At 44.3% G+C, this 17563-nt stretch overlaps 1 long non-coding RNA gene across 14 annotated transcripts in view; it reads left to right on the top strand.

The window, feature by feature from the left end:
- Positions 1-7678, top strand: part of LOC123465196 — a 51479-nt gene extending 43801 nt beyond the window's left edge. For 11 of the 14 annotated variants that reach the window (XR_006640329.1, XR_006640336.1, XR_006640335.1 and 8 more), the window contains 2 exons: positions 662-803; positions 7494-7678. This is a non-coding gene — a long non-coding RNA (uncharacterized LOC123465196). Of the gene's footprint in view, positions 1-661; positions 804-5039; positions 5168-6231; positions 6494-7493 lie in introns of all 14 variants that reach the window. The other 3 variants (XR_006640334.1, XR_006640338.1, XR_006640328.1) reach the window with 3 other exon arrangements.
- Positions 7679-17563: the final 9885 nt, after the last annotated feature.

Raw genomic sequence — 17563 nt, 5'->3', positions numbered from 1 at the left:
TTTAAGGAATCTCCACACTGTTCTCCATAGTGGCTCTACTAGTTTGCATTCCCACCAACAGTGTAAGAGGGTTCCCTTTTCTCCACACCCTCTCCAGCATCTATTGCTTATAGACTTTTGGATCACAGCCGTTCTGACTGCCATGAAATGGTACCTCATGGTGGTTTTGATTTGCATTTCTCTAATAATGAGTGATGTTGAGCATCTTTTCATGTGTTTGTTAGCCATCTGTATGTCTTCTTTGGAGAAATGTCTGTTTAATTCTTTGGCCCATTTTTTGATTGGGTCATTTATTTTTCTGGAATTGAGCTGCAGGAGTTGCTTATATATTTTTGAGATTGTCAGTTGCTTTGCTTCATTTGCTATTATTTTCTCCCATTCTGAAGGCTGTATTTTCACCTTGCTTATAGTTTCCTTTGTTGTGCAGAAGCTTTTAAGTTTAATTAGGTCCCATTTGTTTATTTTTGCTTTTATTTCCAATATTCTGGGAGGTGGATCATAGAGGAAACAGGATAGTCCCCTAAAGGTCCAGACAGAGCAAAATGGTGTGTGGTGGGAGGGGATGTTGGGGATTGGGGGGAATGGGGGTGGAGGATGGAGCTTGTTTTCTGAGCCTGGACTTCTGTCTCCTACCATTGGCTTTGGTTCTTCTTGTTCTCAGGCCTTCATACTGGGACTGATGCTGTTGGCTTCCCTCATTCTTTGGCATCCAGGTTTGGAGAGGAACCACACCACTGGCTTTCCTGGACCTCCAACTTGTAGACAGCAGAGCAGCTCTGGGACTTCTCAGCTTCCAACATCATGTGAGCCAGTCCCACCTAAAAACTCTTTCTCTAGCTGTCTATATGTACCCTGGGATTTCTTTGGAAGGAATGATGCTAAAGCTGAAACTCCAGTACTTTGGCCACCTCATGCGAAGAGTTGACTCATTGGAAAAGACTCTGATGCTGGGAGGGATTGGGGGCGGGAGGAGAAGGGGACGACAGAGGATGAGATGGCTGGATGGCATCACTGACTCGATGGACATGGGTCTCAGTGAACTCTGGGAGTTGGTGATGGACAGGGAGGCCTGGTGTGCTGCGATTCATGGGGTTGCAAAGAGTCAGACATGACTGAGCGACTAATCTGATCTGATCTGATATGTACCCTATGGTTTTTTTCCTCTGGAGGATACTAATAGAAATGCTTTTTATTTTATTTTTAATTAGAGGATAGTTGCTTTACAATATTGTGTTAGATTCTACCATAATATGAATCAGCCATAGATATACATATGCCCCCTCCTTCTTGGACCTCCCTCCTCTCAGGTTGGTTTATTTATCTTCCTTGGTTCTTATCTTGTCACAACAAAAATATGGAGCAATGGACCAAAATGTATAGTACAACAGACAAGTGAAAGCTCAGTTCACCTTAAGCATACAGAGCTTTTATTAGGCTGACATTCCCCAAAAAGTCCTTCTCATCCTTGCTGTCAAGCTGTCTCGGCTTCCTCCAGTCCCCCTCCTTTTGGTTATGCCTGGTGCAAAGTAGGGCTTGTACCCACTACCAATCAATGAAAGGGAATATAAATGGGCATACGCTCAAGGCCAATTGACAATTTCAAGTTGTATAACAGCAGGCTGTGTTGTTTATGTCTTCCCATAAGTCCATCTGATATAATTAGATGTAGAATATTCATGAGCTCTTGATGCACTCCTAACTGCCTAAGGTTATTTGGAGAAGCCCCTGTGGTCATTTTGTATGTACTGTGTGCCTAGGGCCTTGTTCAGGAATTGAAAAGTTTCTATGGTTATTTTGTAGCATATTTGTGAGCTCTCCTGGGTGCATCTGGGATGGAGTTTAGAGATGGCTTGCATCCTTTCAGCCAGGCCTCCTCTAGGTGCTCATGTCTAACTTTGTACCTGACACTCTCACCTCCAATCCCATCCCACCCCTCTAGGCGTCACAGAGCACCAGATTAGAGGTCCCTGTGTCTTACTGCTAATTCCCATTGGCTCTCTGTTTTACATATGGTAATGTGTTCAGTGTTACTCTTTCACTTCATCCCTCCCTCTTCTTACCCCACTGTGTCCACAAGTCTGTTCTCTGTGTCTGCGTCTCCATTGCTGCCCTGCAAATAGGTTCATCAGTACCATCTTTCTGGATTCCGTATATATGCTTTAATAGATGATACTTGTTTTTCTCCAACAACTTATTTCACTCTGTATGACAGACTCTAGGTTCATCCACACCACTGACTCAAATTCATTCCTTTTTGTGGCTGAGTAATGTTCCATTGTATATATGTATTAATACCAGAACTTCTTTATCCATTCATCTGTTGATGGACATCCAGGTTGCTTCCATGTCCTAGCTGTTGTAAATAGTGCTGCAGTGAACACTGGGGTACATGTGTCTCTTTCAATTATGGTTTTCTTAGGGTAGGCATATGACCAGTAGTGGGATTGTTGTGTCATAGGGTAGTTTATGGAGCTTTCCAAGTGCCAATGCAGGAGACAGAAGAGACGTGGATTTGATCCCTGAGTTGGAAAGATCCTCTGAAGGAGTGCATAGCAACCCACTCCAGTATTCTTGCCTCGGAGAATCCCACGGACAGAGGAGTGTGGTGCCCCAGTCCATAGGGTCACAGAGTTGAACATGACTGAAGCAACTTAACACACACACCTGGTAGTTTTATTCCCAGTTTTTATTTTTATTTTTTTTTGAGTGATAAACTTTAATGACTCAGAATGTCATGCTGTCAAATTGCAACACGTTGAAAACAGATTTATAGCATTTCAAAGGCTTCTGATGAAAGGAGCCTGCATGCATGCTCAGTCATGTCCGGCTCTTTGCGACCCCCTGGACTGTAGCCCACCAGGCTCCTCTGTCCATGGAATTCTTCAGGCAAGAATACTGGAACGGGTTGTCATTTCCTCCTCCAGGGGATCTTCCTGACCCAGGGATCAAACCTGCATCTTCTGCATTAGCAAGTGGATTTTTTTTTCCCATATTCTTTTTTTTGTTGTTGTTAATTTTATTTTATTTAACTTTACAATATTGTATTGGTTTTGCCATATATCAAAATGAATCTGCCACAGGTATACATGTGTTCCCCATCCTGAACCCTTCTCCCTCCTTCTGCCCCATACCATCCCTCTGGGTCATCCCAGTGCACCAGCCCCAAGCATCCAGTATCATGCATCGAACCTGGACTGGCGACTCGTTTCATATATGATATTATACATATTTCAATGCCATTCTCCCAAATCATCCCACCCTCTCCCTCTCCCACAGAGTCCAAAAGCCTGTTCTATACATCAGTGTCTCTTTTGCTGTCTAGTATACAGGGTTATTGTTACCATCTTTCTAAATATTCCCAGTTTTTAAAGGGATTTCCATGCTGTTCTCCATAGTGGCTGTATCAATGTACATTCCCACCAGCAATGCAAGAGGATTCCTTTTATTCCATACCAGCTCCAGCACTTATTGTTTGTGGATTTTTTGATGATGGCCATCCTGACTGGTGTGTGGTGATGCCTCATTGTAGTTTTGATTTGCATTTCTCTAATAATGAGCAATGTTGAGCATCTTTTCATGTGTTTATTGGTCATCTCTATGTCTTCTTTGGAGAAATGTCTATTTAAGTCTTCTGCCCACTTTTTGATTGAGTTGTTTGTTTTTCTGGTATTGAGCTGCATGAGCTACTTATATATTTTGAAGATTAGTCCTAGAGATGCTTTTTAAATTTTCAAATTTCTAGATTACTTTCCCCTTAAATTTATTTTGTCAGATTGAGATTGAGGTCACAATGCTTTTTGAGTCTGTCTTATATAGAGAGACTGAAATATTCTTTGGTGTTTGGTAATTTTACACTATTATATATTTGGTAAGAATACTAATGTATTTTCTATTAATAGATAAAACCTAGCTTAACTAATTAATCTAACATTCCACAGATTGTCTTTCTAATGTCACCTGTTGAATGGATGGGCTATAAACTAAAATCTCTGATGAAGTGTGTTTTCTCAAGTTCTCTTTGTCTTTTCTCAGCAGACATTGAAGGATAGGGTGGAATGATATGGAGGTTTAATCCAGTGGAGATTATCTGATCATGGTGAATAAATTGCTCAGAGTTACTTCCATAGTTAACCCTCTTTAATTTTTCCACTGTCAGTAATTGGGTCTTTTTAGTGTCAACTGAAAAAAAATGCACAACTTGAAAGTTGAGACTTATGTTTTATCTGGTGGGCAAAGCTGAGAACTACAGATAACTGAGGACTGCTCCAAAGAGGCAAGGAGGGAACCAGGATATATAGAAGTTTCTGCAATAAAAACCACTTAGTTGGAACATGAAAAGATTGCTGTTAATAAAATAAAACCAGATGTCTGAAGGTAAGGAATTTAGCACTTTTCTGTGTATGGGATGATGCTCTCTGAAAACATTCCTTTACTATACACCTCAGCCATCTGGGGCCAGTAGACTGTGTTTGGCATCCTGAGTCTCCTCCAGGTACCCATCGTAGTGGCAGCGGCGGCTTCCATTAGATGTAGCCCAGTGTATCCCCAGGTCATCTGACTTCTTTGCAGCTCATGGGCTGTAGCCTGCAAGGCTTCTCTGTCCATAGGATTTCCTAGGTAGGAATACTTGAGTGGGTTTTTACTGAGAAGTGCCATTCCCTTCTCCAGGGCATCCTCCCAGATCAGAGATTGAACATGTATCTCCTGCATTGACAGGCGGGTTCTTTACCACTGAGCCACCAGGCTTACGTAAATCATTTTACAGATATAACAGTCTATTACATGCTGATGATAACTTGATTTTTAACCTCTACCTCCCCTCTCACTTTTTATGTTTTTTTGTCACAGTTTACCTTTTTATATCATGTATTAATTAACAAATTTTATGGCTATAGTTACTTTTACTACCTTTGTCCTTTAACGTTTATATTAAGAGTTAAATGATTAACACACAACCATATTCAGTATTAGAATATGCTGAATTTGGCTACATGCTTATCCTTATCTTCTTTATCTACCTGCATCCTTTGTTTTCATAGGAGTATAATGCCCTTTCATGGCAACTTGAAGAACTCATTTCAGTGTTTAGTGCTAATGAACTCCCTCTGCTTTTCTTTGTTTGGAAAAGTCTTTACCTTACCTCATTTCTGAGAGGAAAATTTACCAGGTAAAGTATTCCTTGTTGGCATTTTCAAGAGTGTTTATTAATATTATATCTACCCATTCTGTTCACCCGAAAACTTCCTGCTGAGAACTCAGCTTCTAGGAGTACCCTCATATGAGATAGACTTTTTTTCTGTCTTGTTGATTTAAAATTCTACCTTTATCTTTTATTTTAGACAGTATTATCAAAAAACAGGACAAGATTGTTTTGTATTGAAATTTTTGGGTAACTTTTAGCTTTATAAACTTGGATATCAAAATTTCTCGCCAGATTTGAGACGTTTTCATCCATTATTTCTTTAAATATGCTTTCTGACTCTTGTCTCTCTTCTTCTGAGACCCTAATACTTCTTAAAATGTTTTTTAATCTAAGGGATTTTTAATCTAAAATCTAATCTAATTTTTAATCTAATGTTCTTAGTCTAAGGAAATTATAGAATAATTCACAGATTTTCACTCTTCATTCATCTTTCTTCTTTGAATGAATGATTTCAAGCTCCTATCTACTACTTCACAAGTTTTCTTCCCCTTGACCCATTCTGCTGTTGATGTTGTCTATTGCATTTGTAATTTCATCCACTGTATTCTTCAGCCTAAGAATTTGTACATTTTTTTTCACAATGTTTTCTTTCTCCCTACAGAACTTCTCATTTGTTCATGTATCATTTTCCTGATTTTGGTGAATTGTTCTATGTTTTTTTTGTAGTTTATTGAGCTTCCTTAAAACAGCTGTTTTAAATTATTGGGTAAATTGCAGATTTCCATTTCTTTGGGGTCATTAGACACAGTTATTGTGTTCCACTGATGGTCATGTTTCCTTAAAGTTCCTTTTTTAAAAAGATTTTTTAACTGAAGTATAGTTAACATACAGTATTATATTAGTTTGGGGTGTACAGCATAGTGATCCAACATTTTCATGTATTGTGAGTTGATCACCATTAAGTCCAGGAGCCTTCTGTCATCATACAAAGTTACTGCAGTTTTACTGACTGTATTCCCTATGCTGTACATTACATCCCAGTGACATATATTTTATAACTGGACCTCAAATTTTCATATTCCTTGAAGTCCTGTGTTGCTGTTTTCACATCTGAAGAGGAGTGACCACTTCTAGTCCTTACTGGCTGACTTCAGGAGAGAAACACCCTCTGTGGGCTGTGCTAGGAATTCTCACATCTTTATTGTGGGGACGCCTGCTCCACACCTCCTCTTGTGGCAGAATGCTGACGCACACATACCCTCTCTGGATCCTGCCAAGCCTGGCTGAGTGCTGACAGAAAGGGATGCTGAATGGTCCAGCTGGTGGTTTCTCCCGGGCCTGCTGACTCAGGTAGCTTTCTGTTCAGGCTCCCTTACTCCCCAAGTGTGTTCTCACAGCTCTCAGCATGTGCACAGGGAGGCAGGGGGCGTCAGGTGGGTGCTCTCCAAGAGACGAGGTGTTGAGGCAAGGAAGAGATTTTAATCTGGGAGCCAGCTGACTGGGAAGATGGCAGGCTTGTGCCTCAAAATAGCCATCTTGTCTGGGCCTGGTTGCCAGGATCTTTTATGGATCAGAGATGAGGGGGAGGTGAGGAAACAAAGTAAAGACTATTCAGTCTTTGCAAATGTCCCCTAGAATGGCAACCCTTAGGCAGGGGAATGTGTTAGTTTCACTTCCTTACAGTCCTTCACAGGTGGGCAGCTCAGGTTATCTCCCTGAGGCAGGCCATTGTGTATAACAACAAAAAAGGGTTAAAGTCACAGAAGCAGATCCAGTGTAAATTTAAAATGAACCCTTCTCCATCACCCTTAGTCCTGAGTTGTCACCTTGGGGATTGTGGGGGCAACAGGGGAAAAATCAGACCATTTCTCATACCCTCCTCAATGGATCCAGCATCTGATTTTCTGTCCAGCAGCGTGCTGGCACCCACCGCTGGACTCCAGGCCTCCCACAAAGGCTGTCTAGTCTGTGGGTGTTTGTCCAAATCAGTTTTCTTTCTGGGAAGATAGTAACCTGTTCCACCATTTTGATGATGTTGCCCCTCTGCCTTCTGATTTTTGTTGAAAACTGGACATTTGAGTGCAGCAATGTGGTAACTCTGGAAATAAGGGTCCCACTCTTCCCCAGGGTTTGTTGTTTACTGATACTGGTTTTGTTCTAATTGTTCCTCCGTGCTGAGGACCAACCTGAGATGTAACCTGAAGATCTTCTCAGGTCTTTTCTAAGACTTTGGCTTGTGTGGTCGCTTCCTATTTTTCCCCATATAGACATTTGTTTTTGAGTTACTGTCCAGTATCCTTTATGCAGGGCAGGCCTAGTGTTAAACAACTCTCTGTTTTGCCATCTACAGGATTCTTTGTTGACGTGTTTTTCCTTCAGGGCTTTAAATCAACCCACTGGAGACACTGTCTCCTGGTTCAAACTTGGGAAAGGAGTATGTCAAGGCTGTATATTGTATTCTGCGTATAAGTTAAATAAGCAGGGTGACATTTGAAATGCTGGGCTGGATGAAGCACAAGCTGGAATCAAGATTGCTGGGAGAAATGTCAATAACTTCAGATATACAGCTGACACCACCCTTACGGCAGAAAGCAAAGAACTAAAGAGCACTTGATGAAGGTGAAAGAGGAGAGTGAAAAAGCAGGCTTAGAACTCGACATTTAAAAAATGAAGATCATGGCATCTGGTCCTGAAGGAGGAAACAGAACAGGTTCCATCTTGAAAGCAGGACTCCATCTTGGATGGGACTGTGGACTTTGAGCTATATGCCCTGTATCTATGAAAACAACATACAAACTGGAAAATCAGACCGGATGGATGACCCCCAGGGCTCATACCTAGACACTCTGTTGCCTAAAAAAATACCCTAATTATCTGTGTAACCAAAAAGAATCATAAATTCTATTATGCTTATTGGGGTATGACCACAGGCATATTGATAATTGTCCACTGTTAACTACCTAGGCTTAAGGCATATGAATCACAGGTTTGAGGCATATGAATCATGGGTTAACTTTGATTGTATCTTTCTTTTCTTTTGTTCAGACTAGTTAGAGAATTTGGGGAGGTGGGTTTGAGCACGTACACTTAGGGTATATAAGGTTTTCACAAAAACTGGTCAGGGTCCTTGGCTAAAAGGAGACTCGGCCTTGGGCCCACCAGTGTAATAAATTGCAGTCCACTATCTGCATGTCCTTTTGAGTGAGTTTGATTCCTGGAACGCAAGGCTACAACATTTGGTGCAATGGCTGGGAAATTCCTCACTTGAGAAGACAAGTCCCATTTGGGACTACTCTGAGGCCTTGAGGCTTGAATCTTCTAGAGGGGGGAGGGTGCCTCGCCCTTCTGGAAGGATTCCGCTTCTCAACTCCCAGACCTTTTACGTTTAGCAGGTGGTGGACGCAGCAGGGGAACTGAGTGCTCAGGTGAGGAGGAACCCACCTGGCAGGGTGGAAGAGGGGGCCTGATCACTCCGCTGGGAGGGACTAGAAGGGACACAGACCCACAGGAGCCTGAATAGGCAGGTGGCAGCGATTGCTTGGTACACAGGTCAATGAGTGTGTTAGGGCTTAGGAAGGAAATTTGTGAAGGTCATTTAGGAGGTGGTGTCCATGCTGTCTTGGGGAAATTATTACCAAGCAATTGCCAGGGGATTTTTAGGAGAAGAAACTTGGTCCTTGTGTGCTCGTATTCTACCCTCCCCCAGGAGGTGCCCTATCTGCTGCAAAACCCCCGATCCCCTCAAACTAGTTAGGTAGAAAGAAAAAAGTATATCAGTGAGTATGAATTGGCCTTTCCAGGAGAAGCCTGGGATGTGGGGTATCTAATCGATCTGTGTTTTCATCCTCACCCAATTAAGCCCACCAGGACAAGGGCATCTAAAGGAAAGGGGAGAAGCGGTTGTGGATGCTGTGGTGTTCTGGTTTAAACGAATAAGGCTACAAGAAAAACAATGCCTGACTCCCCCCCACCCTCTGGGACTTAGCAGGTAAAGCCCTCCTTGACCCTATTAGACGAGAGGCAGACTGGCAGTTTAAGTGTTTCATCGAGTGGAATACCAAAAATACCTGGGATACCGAGTGCTTCTCGAGCCAAAAAAAAAAGGAAACATCAACGAGAATGTAGGAAAAATGGGAGGAAACGGATCTAAGGCAACTGTACTAGAAACTATGATCAAAAACTTCAAAAAGGGATTTGACAGAGACTATGTGAAGAAGGCTGAGCGCCGAAGAATTGATGCTTTTGAACTGTGGTGTTGGAGAAGACTCTTGAGAGTCCTTTGGACTGCAAGGAGATCCAACCAGTCCATTCTGAAGGAGATCAGCCCTGGGATTTCTTTGGAAGGAATGATGCTAAAGCTGAAACTCCAGTACTTTGGCCACCTCATGCAAAGAGTTGACTCATTGGAAAAGACTCTGATGCTGGGACGGATTGGGGGCAGGAGGAGAAGGGGACAACAGAGGATGAGATGGCTGGATGGCATCGCTGACTCGATGGACGTGAGTCTGAGTGAACTCCGGGAGTTGGTGATGGACAGGGAGGCCTGGTGTGCTGCGATTCATGGGGTCGCGAAGAGTTGGACACAACTGAGCGACTGAACTGATGGGACAAAGATGACGCCCAGCCAGCTCTGCACTCTGTGAGGTCGAGTGGCCCGCAATGGGAGTCGGTTGGCCACCAGATGATACCATGGACTTAAATTTAATAAAGACAGTCTATGCCATAGTTATGGGAAAACCTGGACACCCTGGTCAGTTCCCATACATAGACTCTTGGCTAGAGATAGCCCAGGACCCCCCACATGGGCCCGGTTTTATATCCAAAATGGGGAGGGGAAGATATTAATGGCTCAAAAAATAACCAAAGATGAAAAGGAGATCTTACATGATCCAGAGAGGGAAGAACTTTGCCCGCCACCATACTGGATGATGATCCCACCAACCAATGTTCCCACGGTGCCGAGAGCCTGCCCACAGGGAACTGACCAGAGGCTGGTAAGCATCCCAGAGCCTCCACCCGTCACCAGTCTTCCTGACAGCCCCACAGGTTGTAGAGCTGCCATTCCGGCAAGGTGTTGAAGGAGCAACAGGCTACAACCCACCGGATTCAACCACCGCTGACATCATACGCCCCAAGCTCTATCCTCTGCTCCCTGTAAGTACTTCCAAACAAGGGGAGGGAGACTTTGGAATTAAGCAGAGACTGCGCTTTGCCAGAGAGCCGGAGGGAAAGGCACCACTACAGATGCCTCTTAGAGAAGTCCAACAACGCCCCCGTGCAAGGGGAGGACGGTAATTACCATCAAGCTCCTGTAGCTTATTACTACCAGCCTTTCTCATCAACTGACACACTAAATTGGCAAAAGCATCCCCCCTGTTACTCAGAAGAGCCACAAGGTATGACTAGATTGATGGAAACCATCTTTCACACCCATCGACCAACAATGGGATGATGTCATGCAATTATTGACATCTCTCTTCAGTACTGAGAGATAGGATTAATATGGAAGCAAAAAAATGGTTATGAAAGATGGTTCCAGAAGATGTTACAAACCCAGAAGGGTAGATAGAGCAAGCCTTCCCCACTGATAAACCTAATTAGGACCATAACACAGAAGAAGGGCGGATTCAATTAGACAGATATCGGACAGCCATTATACAAGGGCTGAAGAGGGGAGCCCGTAAGCCAATGGACATGTCAAAACCTGCTGGGGTAATTCAGAAGGGGAATGCATCACCTGAATTTTATAAGAGGCTCTGCGAAGCCTATAGACTTTATACACCTATAACCTGGAAGCTGCGGGCTCAGATTGTTGTAAACTCGGCATTCATCTCACAGGCATACCCTGATATTAAGCAAAAGCTTCAAAAGACAGAAGGGGTGCTGTCCATGTCCAGCTCCCAGTTAATTGAAATAGCAGACAAAGTGTTCCGGAACAGGGACACAAATAGAAAAGAAATATGAAAAGAGATATAAAGAGGAACAAAAAAGAACAGACCAGAGATCTGCAATGCTAGCTGCTGCCCTGGGAAAGTCTATCTCGGGCCCTCCGGAAAAACCTCCTCCTGCCCCAGGGACAAGACAGACCTTCAACCGGTCCCAATGGAGGCCCCGGGCCCCATTACAGCCCAAACCAGTGTGCCCGGTACCGAGGTTTTGGCCATTGGAAGAATAAGTGCCCTAAGGCAAGGAGGGAAGAGAAAGCTCCCGCAGTTGTGGGACTTGCCGACTTGAAAATTAAATAGGGCTGCTGGGGCTCAGAGATACCAGGTCCCCGAGAGCCTGTGGTAACCTTAAAAGTGGGGACCAAAACATTGACTTCATGGTGGATACAGGAGCAGAACTGTCAGTAGTAACAAAACCTGTGGCACTATTACCCAAAAAGACTACCGCTATAACGGGTATCAGGAGAAGAGATGATTAAATCGTTCTGCCAGCCCGGAAAATGCCAGATAGGGGCACACCAAGTGATTCATGAATTCCTCTACATTCCTGAGTGCCCAGTACCCCTGTTGGGAAGAGACTTGCTCTCCAAACTAGAAGCACAAGTGACTTTCTCCCCTGAGGAGAGGCCCACCTTCTGGGTGGGCACTATGACTTATTGCTCTCTCTCTCAATACCCACTCCAAGATGAGTGGAGGTTGCATGAGCCTCCGAAGGAAAAACCAGGTGGGCCGGAAGAACTTGAGAGAGAGCTAACTCAATTATTCCCTGAGGTCTGGGCGGAAGACAACCCCCTCTCCCCACAGGCTGGCTAAACATTAAGCCCCAGTGATAATAGAACTCAAGCCAGGCACCATTCCAGTTAGAAAGTGCCAGTACCCGCTACTGATAGAGGCCCGGGCCCGCATACTACCCCACATCAATAGATCGGAACAAGCGGGTGGGCATTCTAGTAGAGTGCCAATTGGCTTGGAATATGACAATCCTGCCAGTCAAAAAAGGAGGAGGACAGGACTATAGGCCTGTGCAAGATCTCAGGCTAGTCAACCAGGCTACTGTGACTTTATACCCCACTGTTCCAAACACCTATACCTTACTTAGCCTCCTCCCACCGAGGACTAAAGTTGATACTTGCCTAGATCTCAAGGATGCCTTTTTCTGTATACACCTCACTCCAGCATCACAGCCCGTTTTTGCCTTGGAATGGGAAGATCCAGTCGGGGGAACCAAACAACAAACAACCTGGACTCGTCTCCCACAAGGGTTTAAGAATTCCCCAGCCATCTTTGGGGAAGCCTTGGCTTCTGACCTGGACTCATTCCATTCAGAAGAGTATGGTTGTTGGCTCCTACAATATGTGATGACCTGCTAATGGCTGCCAAGACCAAGGGAAAATTCTGGGAAGGGACGAAAGCACTGTTCCAACTGCTGATGGAAGCAGCTTACCGGGTGTCGAAGAAGGCACAGATCTTCAAGGAGGAGGTAAGGTATCTGGGGTTTGTTTTAAAGAAGGGCACAAGGTTATTAGAACAGTTCAGAAAAGAGGTGATCCTGAGAATCCCAACACCTAAGACTTGTTGGCAGGTCCAGGAGTTTTTGGAAACTGCTGGGTTTTGCAGAATCTGGATTCCAGGATATTCCCCAATGGCCCAGCCTTTATATGAATTCCTGACAGGGCCTGAGGAGAATCTGCCAAATTGGACTGAAAAATAACAAAAAGCCTTTGATGAATGAAGGTTGGCAATTATATCAGCCCCCGCTTTAGGGCTGCCAGACCTTGCCAAGCCATTTACTCTATATGTAACTGAAAAAGACAAAACAGCAATGGGAGTGTTAACTCAGACTGTGGGGCCGTGGGACAGGCCTGTAGCCTCTCTTTCAAGGCTGCTTGACAGTGTTGCCACCGGGTGGCCCAGATGCCTGCAAGCAATGGCCGCAGTTGCCCTACTAGTACGAGAAGCTACTAAACTGACTTTAGGCCAAGATCTGGTCGTAAGAGTCCCACATGAGGTCAACACACTCTTAGGAGATCCCCACAAATGGCTATCAAACTCCCTGATTATTCAGTATCAAGGGCTGTTATGTGAAAACCCTAACCTCTGTATTGAGCCTTGCCAGACTTTAATCCCAGCCACATTCCTTCCGGTGGGAGAAGGTGGATCTTCTCATGACTGCGGGGAAGTCTTGGAAGAGGTCTACGCTAGCAGACCCGACTTCCGAGACCAACCGATTCTGGACCCTGATTGGGTCCTATATACTGATGGCACTAACCTGATAAAACAAGGACAACGGCTGTCGGGTTACACCATAGTCACAGAAAAGACTATCATTGAAGCTGGCTCCTTGACAGAACACTGGTCTGCTCGACGAGCTGAGTTATGGGCCTTGATTCACGCACTCCAGCTGTCAAAAGGCAAGAGAGTAAATATCTTCACCGACTCCAGGTACGCTTTTGCCACAGTACATGTACATGGGGCTCTGTATAAGGAGAGAGGCCTTTTGACAGCTAGTGGAAAACATACCAAAAATAAGGAAGAAATTCTGAGCCTATTAGATGCTATCTGGGAACCAGAAAGTGTTGCAGTCATACACTGCCGAGAACATCAGAAAGAGGATACCCGGGGAAACCCAGGCTCGGGGAAACAGACTGGCAGATAAGATCACTAAACAAGCAGCCGAGGGCGTGGGGGTGACAAGCGAGCCCCTGTTAAAGCTCTCATATTGGTGGAGCTGCCTGAGCTAACGCTGGACTCTCCAAAATACAATGAAGCCCAGAACCAACGAGCCAAAGCAGAGGGGCTATCAAGACTGAAAAGGGATGGTGGGAATTGCCAAGTGGCAAATTACTGGTACCAGAGGCGCTGGCACCCACTCTGGTAAGCCAGACACACCAAGCGACCCACCTAGGCCATGATAAACTGGAAGAGCTCATTCGAAAATATTTCTTGGTTCCCCACTATGTGGGACAGAATCTCAGAACTGCAGTGCCTGCTCCCAGGTCAATGTTGCCTTTGGGCACAGACAGAAACCTCTGGGGATTCAGCTAAAAGGCAGGCTGCTCTTTGAACACCTGGAAGTGGACTTCACTGAAATGAAACCTTACTGACACTACCATTACCTGCGGGTCGTGGTATGTACGTTCTCGGGATGGGTAGAAGCTTTTCCTGCCTGGACTGAAAGAGCATCAGAAGTAGACCGGTGCCTGCTTCGGGAGATAGTTCCCAGATTTGGATTTCCTACCAGCATTGGATCAGACAATGGCCTGGCTTTTGTAGCTGATTTAGTACAAGAAGTAAGCAAAACTTTAAACATCAAATGGAAACTACACACTGCAAACAGGCCCCAGAGTTCTGGGATGGTGGAATGGACCAACGGAACACTTAAAGAGACACCCTCCAAATGCATCATAGAGACTGACTGCTCCTGGGTGGACTTGGTTCCAATGGCTCTACTCAGACTTAGGATGACCCCATGATCTCATGGTTACTCTCCATATGAAATTGTATATTGGAGACCCCCTCCCATAATAAAACAAGTGTCAACCAATTTGCCTCAGGTAACAGGGGATGGGATTTCGCGGCAGATGGAACTGGGTAAGGTAATAAATCAGGTAACTAAGTTTGTACAAGAAAGAGTGCTGTTCCCTTGGAGGAACAGATTCATGAGTTTACGCCTGGTGACCAAGTATGGGTCAAAGATTGGAAACATGATTCACTAGCCCCTCGGTGGAAGGGCCTATACTGTTACTCTAACTACCCCTACTGCAGTTAAAGTTGCAGGTATTGCCCCTTGGAGCCATCATACGAGGGTGAAGAAGGCTTACCATGCAGACCCAGAAAACACTGAGTGGACTACACAGAGGGACCCCACTGACCCTCGAGGGACTAAGATCATCCTTAAGAAGAAAGAAAAGAAGATCCCAGACGAGCCCCTTCAGGATGAAGCCACATAATCAACTCCTGCTGCTTGTCCTCATCAACATGATTTTGAATTTAACTTCAACTCAGGACAATGTTTTCATCTTACGGGCACATTCCTACATGGACTTCCACAACACCTCCAACTGCTGGGTGTGTGGGGCTATGCCTCTGTCTGTGATGGATGGACTTCCTTGGAGGTGTCACCGCTCTGCCAAGGAGATTTTAAACCACTCTGCTCTTTTCTGGGACGACAAAAAGAGACCTTCCTTTCTTTTGTCAATCATAATCTCTCCCTGCTCTCTTGGTGTAAGACAGACCTATAGTCAACAGACTCAGTTCATGGGGTTATTTTTTGTGTAAACACCAGTTTCATAGAAGTAACAAAAACCTATACCTCGTATTTAAAGAAAAAAAAAAAATGCTCCCTGACCAGCAAGGGAGGACAGGCCTCTAGGTATGTTGAACAATTCTACCAAGTTTGGGATGAATATTTCTGGATGACCCCAGAAAAGGGTCAATTAATTACTCCCGCCGCTATATGCTGGGAACAGAAAGAACAAGGGTAGGGTTTGGTGACCATCCCTTAGACCCAAAAGAACTAAAATAGGGGTACCTATCCCCCGAACAATGTAAACGAACATTTGAGGTCACATACCACCCCAACCAGTCCATCCACTGGCCAGGCTCTGATTGGAAATAAAACCCTGGAATCCGCTAGGTGGCGCCCAATGGAACCTATGGCTTTGGGGGCCTAATCTTTGGCCTTGGTTACCAGTCCGCTGGGTAGGCCGCTGCACACTGGGATTCACTTTTGCCCATGGCAGCATAAAGCCTAACCTACAGCAAACCCCAGTAAATCTACCTTATATACATGCTATGTGGACAAGGTCTGTGTTTCAATGGCATGAGTAGATTGCTGCCTTATTTGTACCTTCTATAGGGACAACAGATATTATGATTAAAGTAGAGGCCTTGACTAATTTCACAAAACAGGCCCTCCTAGATAGTGCTAAAGCCATCCAGGCCTTAAAAGAACAAATCTAAATGAGAAAAGTGGTAATTCAAAATTGAATGGCTTTGAACATGGTCACAGCAGCTCAAGGAGGGACCTGTGCTATAATGAAGGTTGAATGTTGTGTATATATTCCTGATTTATCTGGCAATGTATCAGCTGCTTTAGATGACATGAAAAACTGGGTAAAAGCAATGTCAAATGAAAACATTCCTTTCTGGACTTTGGTTCTATCTTGGGTGAAGGGTGATTGATGGAAAACTATATTTACCATTGTTATAGTTGCCTTGATAGTTCTGCTTTGTGGACCCTGCATTTACAATGTATTATGAACTTTGTAACCCAAAGGTTGGTGTCGTTCTCCCAAATTGGCGGTCAGAGAGCCAGGGTGCAATATATCCCTGTGAGTGATGCTCATACTATGAGTTAAGAGCATCAAGACGGGGAATGAAGGAGGAAACAGAACGGGTTCCATCTTGAAAGCAGGACTCCATCTTGAGCTGGACTGTGGACTTTGAGCTATACACCCTGTATCTATGGAAACATACAAACTGGAAAATCAGACCCCCGGATGGAAGAGCCCCAGGGCTCATACCTAGACTCTCTGTCGCCTAAAAAAATACCCTAATTATCTGTGTAACGAAATAGAATCATAAATTCTATTATGCTTATTGGGGTATGACCACAGGCATATTGATAATTGTCCACTGTTAACTAGCTAGGCTTAAGGCATATGAATCACAGGTTTAAGGCACATGGGGTTAACTTTTATTCTATCTTTCTTTTCCTTTGTTCAGACTAGTTTCAGAGAGTTTGGGGAGGTAGGTTTGAGCACGTACACTTAGGGTATATAAGATTTTCACAAAAACTGGTCAGGGTCCTTGGCTAAGAGGAGACTCAGCCTTGGGCCCGCCGGTGTAATAAACTGCACTCCACCGTGCACATTGTCCTTTTGAGTGAGTTTGTTTCCCAGAATGCGTGGCTATAACAGTCCCATAACTTCATGGCAAATAAATGGGGAAATAGTGACAGAATTAATTTTGGGGGGCTCCAAAATCACTGCAGATGGTGACTGCAGCCATGAAATTAAAAGATACTTGCTTATTGGAAGAAAAGCTATGACCAACCTAGACTTCATATTAAAAAGCAGACATTACTTTGCCAAGAAAAATCTGTCTAGTCAAAGTTATGGTTTTTCTAGTAGTCATGTATGGATATGAGAGTTGGAATATAAAGAAAGCTGAGCACTGAAAATTGATGCTTTGGAACTGTGGTGTTGGAGAAGGCTCTTGAGAGTCCCTTGGACTGCAATGAGATCCAACCAGTCCATAAAGGAGATTAGTCCTGGGTGTTCATTGGAAGGACTGATGCTGAAGCTGAAACTCTGATACTTTGGCCACCTGATGCGAAGAACTGACTCATTTGAAAAGACCCTGATGCTGGGAAGGATTGAAGGCAGGAGGAGAAGGGGATGACAGAGGATGAGATGGTTGGATGGCATCACCAACTCACTGGACATGAGTTTGAATAGGCTCCGGGAGTTGG

The sequence above is a fragment of the Bubalus bubalis genome, chromosome 20 (genome assembly GCF_019923935.1).
Source record: "Bubalus bubalis isolate 160015118507 breed Murrah chromosome 20, NDDB_SH_1, whole genome shotgun sequence".
Lineage (NCBI taxonomy): Eukaryota > Metazoa > Chordata > Mammalia > Artiodactyla > Bovidae > Bubalus > Bubalus bubalis.
The sequence above is the reverse complement of the archived record's forward strand: the minus strand, read 5'-3'. Positions and strand labels throughout refer to the sequence as shown.